This window comes from Halictus rubicundus, chromosome 3 (genome assembly GCF_050948215.1).
Source record: "Halictus rubicundus isolate RS-2024b chromosome 3, iyHalRubi1_principal, whole genome shotgun sequence".
Taxonomy (NCBI): domain Eukaryota; kingdom Metazoa; phylum Arthropoda; class Insecta; order Hymenoptera; family Halictidae; genus Halictus; species Halictus rubicundus.
The window spans coordinates 6745664-6752778 of record NC_135151.1 but is presented as its reverse complement, the minus strand read 5'-3'; the positions used below and the strand labels follow the sequence as shown (position 1 = coordinate 6752778).

Genomic DNA, 7115 nt, shown 5'->3' with positions numbered 1-7115 from the left:
GGAACAAGTTCGACGTTCGTCGCTTGTTGTGGATCGTCATTGACGAATTTTCGCCGTGCCGACCGATTCCGCGTTCGTTTCACAACGAGACGAAGCAAGCTCGTCGACGTTCATTTCTCGAAGCGGATCGTCGACGAATTTTCGTCGGGCGTTCCCGAACGAGACTCGCCCGGTGAATACGGAGCCGCGGTACTCTGATATTTAGAGAGCGATCTGTATTCACGTTCTCGGGTAGTACGGCAAGTGCAGTGACCCAGTGACACGTGGAAAATCTCGTCCGCGGCGCGCCTGCCCCGAGGAGATTCGTATCCGACGCGGGCGGGTCGAGAGAGTCGCGCGGGTACGCCGACGTCGACTCTTTTTCTCGAGGTAATATCGACGATCGAGATCGACGAACAGGCACGCGCGATCGCTTAGGCACACTGGCCACCGAGACGCCTTATCGCAAACTCGTCAGCCCGGCCCACCGCATCGCGATTGCATCCTGTGCATTTTCGAGCTTGGGGAAAGCGTGCAGGAAACTCGGTTTTCCTCGTTCGTGGCACTAGTCTAGGGTCTAGCGACCAGTTCGAGAGGACATTGTCGGTTTATGCTGGGTGATTTATCTTGCCGGGAGTCCTGAACCTTTGAATTTACGGCCTTTGAGACTGGTGGGGGGCTGTGGAGGCCTTTGAGTTTGAGACCTTTATCGGGAGAATTATTTTGGAGTTAGGTTTCCTTTGTTGACACGATTCGAGGGACGAGAGACGCTGCGCGGTGGCGGATGCTATTTTCACGTGGACAGATGCTAGAGACGAAAAACTGTGTTTCTTTCCTTTCCTGAATCTAATTAATTTAATGAAGTTGAGATTGCAAAGTCAAAGTTTATCAGAATGATTACTTGCTCAACCGTTTTAGATTCTACGAAAGCTAATAAAATTCAGTTTACCCAATTATAATACGACTAAAGTTAATTGTTACGTGACCGATACAGCAGTCGACACGTTAAAATTGCATGTAAGGGAGACTGTAATCAAGTTCTTGTTCTGTGACGTTCTATAGGAATTTTTATGGACGGTAGGCCCAACAGAATTTGAAAACGAATCGCATGGTAGTGTTTCACGTGCCAGATTCGGTATGGGTGTAACAGACAGCGGGCAATTTTAATTTCAAACGCACCTGCCCGCTCGCGCCAACTCTCAGATTCGGTTGCGTTCGACTTTCGAATCCGTGTTCCGTGGCTTCTCGCACGATCCCGATACACTCGAAAGAGGACAAGCGTCGTCGCGAGAAACGGCGAAGTGACCCGATAAAGAGAAATGGTAAAACAACCGGTCGGTGTCCGAGCGTTTTTCCAATCCACGAGACGGGGACGATTTTGTCCGCGCGATCGAGCAGCGTGACGACCGGCGCGGCGCGCGGCGCTCAGGTTTTCTTGGAAAGCTCGAAGAAGATGACGCCGACTCGGGAAACGGGAATAACGGGTCGCTGGGACGAGACTGAGACAGAGAGACTGTGGATTAACGGAAATGCACACGAAAACTGACCTAACAATCGACCACACCATTTTTACAATCATGAATCCTCGTTTTGTTTTGCTGAAGTCTTTGAAGAATCTTGCTTTCGTCTTTGCTGCGACCCTCGCTGTACATTTATTACTATAAAAAGAAAGGGAGAAAGAGAGATGAACGCGTACTAGAAGAGCTTCTAGAATAACAGTAGTAGACAGTACAGTGTTTCGTCGATATATGTCCACAACGCGGGTCTACCCAGGGACATATATCGGCTAGAAGATACTATTCTTTGATACTTTGATACCCCGCGGTAGAGGCGATAGTTCTAGGCCTTTTATTAGCTAGATATTCAGCTCATATATCGAGAATAGACTGTAGTAATGCTGCAAGTTGCATCAGGCATTTCTCAGAGTAGGCCTCCTATGTTCGATGAGTTTCAGTTGGATGATTTGAGCATGAAGGCCCCTCGTGAAGAATCGCTTCAGAATCTCGCAGTGGTAGTCACGTGTTCGTTTCTACTCCGCTTCTGCTTGAACCGTGAGCGATCCAGGTGACCCAAAGAGAGCTCGACCGCCTACATAAGAAATCGGACGCCGGATCGGATCGGCGGAAGTTTCACAAACATCGTCGGGAGCAAATCCTGTTCGAGGACTCGTCTGATGGACCGTGAAACTCCGCGAGTCTTCTCTCGCTCGTTACGAACCAGAAAACTCGCCGGCAGCCTTTGTCCGCTGGTAATTAAAATCACCTTTGAGCTTGGTCCCGGGGAGTTGGCGTGTATTCCTGCGAGCTGGAAAGTACCATTCTCGACGAGGCCGGCTTACGTGTCCGAGGGCTACAAAAGAGTAAACTCGTGTAACGTTTGCGAACCGAGAGGAGAGCGAGAGAGAGAGAGAGAGAGAGAGAGAGAGAGAGAGAGAGAGAGAGAGAGAGAGAGAGAGAGAGAGTTCGTAGAGGAGAGAGGGTACAAAGGCGCGTATCGGAACAAAAACGGATATCCAGGGATAATGGATAATTCCCGAGCGAGGTGGAACGGGACAATTAACATAGGTAGCCCCGGAGTTAATGGACAAAGGGACGCGTACCCGTTGATAAATACAAGCAATAATAACGGGGCCGACGTTGCCCCGGCGCGGCATTTATTGCGTTTCCAGGCCATGCCCTGCGCCGCTGCGTGAATTTTCAGGCGAAAACGGCTGCCCCCGGGTTTCTGGACCCCCTTTCCCCCTGCTCCACCGCCATTGCCCGCCACCACCGGTTCGCCTCTCTCTCTCCTCATCTTTTTGTCCATTTTCGAAGGCACTTCCCGTGAAACCGTCGAGGGACTTTTAAGTAGGGTGCACGCAGTTCGGGCTCCGGGTGGGGCGTACCCACCGACGGTCTGGCTCTCTTTATTGCACCCTCCTCTGGGTCGTCGACGTGGGCCCAATTCGCTTCGAAACCTCGCCAACCCGGTGCCCAACGTGCCATCGTCGACGCATTGTCCACGGGCATCCTCCGATTCGCAATTGTGAAACGGAAAACGACCGACCAACAACGGTGCTCTTTTAGTCCTCCAATCATCTTCTCTCTGTCCCTCGCTTCGCTGCAACATCATATAATTCAATTATATTCGCATATGCACGTTTGCTAACCTATTTCGAACAGTCGATAAATTCTACAGTTGTTGTAACATATCGCGTAATTGCGCATTGTTAATGAATCTAATGTGGATTAGTAAACTAGTTTTACGGAGTATTTCCTGTGAGGTAACTCGAGGCAACGTTCGACGCATTAGCTGGAAGTCGACGATTACAGAAAACATTTCACGGAACCTCAATCGTAATCAGATTTGAGAAGCCCGTGCAGCGATACGGTAATTAACCTGGCGAGCTTGCATCAGGTCGATCGCCTCGGATTTCGTATTAACGGCAGAAAAAAGCCAGGCCGTATATTCAGCTGATCTGCGACGCAAGTAGATCCGGTTTCACTTGGCTCGATGGCCAAGTAGATTGTCTCTGCGAATCTACGGGTCCAAAATTTCTCGCGGCGTTATCATACGCTTTCGCAAACACTTCGTGTCATCCTTCGATCCGTCGACGCGTTGAAGATCAATGCGAAAATCAACGCGTTGAAGATCAATGCGTCGCAGACCAGCGCACGGAAGATCAACGCGTTAAAAATCTCTGCGTTGAAGATCAGCGCATGAAAGATCAATGCTTTGAAAATCGTTGGGTTACCAAATCGATGTGTTGAAGATCAACGCGTTGAAAATCACTCCGTTGAAGATCAGCGCGTGGAAGACTAACTTGCGCGAGGTCAATGCGTTGAAGATCAACGTGTCCAAGATCAATGCGTTGAAGATCAGCGCATGGAAGATCAACACGCTGGAAATCACTGCGTTGAAGATCAGCGCATGGAAGATCAATGCTTTGAAAATCTCTGCGTTGAAGATCAGCGCATGAAAGATCAATGCTTTGAAAATCGTTGGGTTACCAAATCGATGTGTTGAAGATCAACGCGTTGAAAATCACTCCGTTGAAGATCAGCGCGTGGAAGACTAACCTGCGCGAGGTCAATGCGTTGAAGATCAACGTGTCCAAGATCAACGCGTGGAAGATCAATGCGTTGAAGATCGCGCGCGGATCCCGGATACGCGTGCAACGCACAAGGCGTCGCTATTTTTACAGTGCGCAAAAAGACCGCGGACCTCCGTTATTAATACTCCGTCAGTCCGACGAAGTAGTCGCAGAGATATCGAACGTATCCTCGATCCTCGACGCGTTCTCTCGATCGAACTCGCAATGGATTCTGGCAAGGTAATCTCGTCCTCGACATCGACCAAGCGGCTCCGAACTGTACTCTCGTAACGATAAACGATCCGCTCGTCACGCGAGGCGAAGACTTTCGACCTTTTTGCCGGACGATTAGCTTAAAGATTAATTGGTGAATTGATGTCTCCGGGAAGACCAGAAACTTTTTAAACGCGCTCTCGGTTAGCCGTATTTTAGTGACGCTGGTTCTGGTTTATTGCACTACTGGCTTGTGAGCCGGTACGTCGATCATTCTTGCGAAGACGCTGCCGTCGAATGTTCTAAGAGAGACGCGTTGTTTTTGTCTCGCTATCGAACGCAATTAAGTTAATTGTCAGAAACGGACAATTTAGACGATGTCTTCTAAACGTTTGGATGAAAATGAATCGTTCGCGGATTGTTTCCACTTTCAGTCGATCGGCAGCCGTGAAAGTGCGCGTCGATCGTTCGGAATTTCGTTTTTCCAACGTCGCGTCGTTGTCGTATCGGCAGTACGAGAAATCGACGGTGAAACCAATCGCGCGGACCGTTCTCGGGGCTTACGTTGCAAAATTAATGAGCGACGAGGCGTCCGAGCGAGTTTAGCGCGTGCGACCTGCGACTCTCGCCCCGTCGACCCGCGGTCTAGATCCCTGCAAATGACAAACAAATTCTCGCGGATCGCTCGTTTAATACCGAAAGAGTATTAGTGGCTGGCGTCATTCGTCGACGTCAGCGAGATTCCGCCTCGAACGAGCGAGCGAGCGGAGAAACGCCGAGAGCCGCGCGCGCTCCTGAAATCGGGCCACGGGTCCGTTTATAACCGAGCTGCTCGGTTCGACTTCGAAAACTGACACCCGAAATTTCGAACGCTTCAAAATTAAAATCGAAACATTCCTCAGCACGTCCCTTGCTTCTATGTTAATCAGGAAAGTCGAGTTAACTCGTCGAGTCGTTTGAATTTGAACTAGCAGCAACCCTCGCAGTTGTGAAAGTCCTGTAGAAAATCCTGCTGGGTTCTTACTGACCCATACTTGTTAAACCATACTTAACATAGAACAAAGATGTTGGTGTCTAGATATTAATCTTCTTGATATCAGATCGGGCTAGTAATTATTTCCGCTTCAGGCGTGGAAAAATTATTGAATGAGTATGAATAGATGAACAGACAATAGTAATGAGAATGGCTAAATAGAACAGTAATTAAGAAGTCTAACAATGACTCAGAATGTGAATTTGAGCTCCACATTTGAAATATTGTTCAGACAAATGTAACAAAGAGATTAACAACTTCCTTAGATTTTTCAAACAAAATGAGGCCTCGACTAGGTCAAAAGGAATTGTAATATTTTAAATATAGAAATTAGAATGACTCAAATGTGTTCACAGAGTAGTTAATTACTGAGCCCGGGTCCGCGCAGACCCAGTACCGCAAGACGAGGCCCAAACAACGTTTTTCGGCATTGTTGAAGCCCAAGTCTCGCTTTATTACGTCAGCCTCGATCGAGCCCGCTTTATAAATAAATTGAAATGTCCGCTTATGTAATTTCAGGGAAAATTTCTGGCGAAATCGTTCAGCGGGACGTGCCGTGGCTAAGCGTTGGACATTGTTTCGTCGGAAAGGAGAGTGCATCGATACAAGGAGTGCATATTTTTCGCGTGTCCGAGTCTGCGAGATGCGCCGGGGATCCGCGCGATAAATGGTTTCTTAAAGGACACCGGGGCAAGTGTGTGCATATGTCAGTGTCTGGCACGCATGAGTCACTGTGGCAGCCAGTGCTGGGTAAATTGCAAAAATATTCCAATTCCTATTGCAACCCTTACACATCGGGAAAAAGTAGTGGAAAAGATCAATTCATGGTTTTCACCCGCTTTCATTTTACTTCGCTCACACACTTCATTCCATCGTGTTTCACTCATAATCTCATATCTCCTGATCTTTATGATCTGAACTGTAGATTTTATGCATTTGTGGGAAAACCGAGTAGACGAAATGGAAAAGTAGTGAAAACATTTAAGAAATTTAAACAAAATATTATTTCCAATTCATAGAAATGCTTGAGATAAGGAACTATCGTAGCACCTGTAGCTTCAAATGAATGCAAACCATTTTTATTTCACATAAAAATCTGTATTCATAACGATACCCAAAATTCTCTACGACGTTCAATAACATTAGGAAACAGTGGCCAGATTTCGCGATTTCACGGAAAATAGATACTGATTTTACTTAAGAAATAATAATATTTATTCAGCCTCACGACTAGGAAACGGACTTGGTTTTACAATAGATTAATTTAATCTAGGCCTTCTACACATTCACCCGTTTCCATTCACTCCTTTCTCCGAATTTCTACTAGTTCTAATTACTTTACACTTCCGAAATAACGTCTGAAAATATTTGTGTATTTTATACAGCACTGCGTCTGACCGAGTGGTGGGGGTAATCAGGGACAGGGCGCCTGAGGCAGTGCCGTGTGGCACGTCCCTGCGCGGAAAGTGAGCGTCGAGGGTCGAGCGTTGGCGAAGATGGCCGAAGGGAGTCGGCCGTGCGACAGTCGAGCCCGAGCGATCCCCCGATCGCGGTCGTGCGTGCTGGAGCGGCAGGTACGGGCAGTTGGAGTCAGTAGTGGATTAGCAGCAACGGGAGCAGCATCAACAAGAGCAGCAGTATCTGTGTCGACGGCGACGGTTGTGTATCGTTAGCGCACGCGAGAAACGGGGAAAAAAGATCGAGCTAGGCGTGCGTGCGTGCGAAGAAGACTTAAGAGAAACGATCAAGAGAGAGAGAGAGAGAAAGAGAGAGGTATGACCGAGCGTACGTCGTCGACGGTGGGCATCGTCGCACGGG

General features: G+C 48.2%; 1 long non-coding RNA gene across 1 annotated transcript; it reads right to left on the bottom strand.

The window, feature by feature from the left end:
• Nucleotides 1–1799: 1799 nt before the first annotated feature.
• Nucleotides 1800–6813, bottom strand: LOC143352550 (uncharacterized). Its single transcript, XR_013081959.1, has 3 exons — nt 6696–6813; nt 2579–3078; nt 1800–2328 (listed from the first exon to the last, which is right to left on the bottom strand). It is a non-coding gene; the product is annotated as an uncharacterized LOC143352550 (long non-coding RNA).
• Nucleotides 6814–7115: the final 302 nt, after the last annotated feature.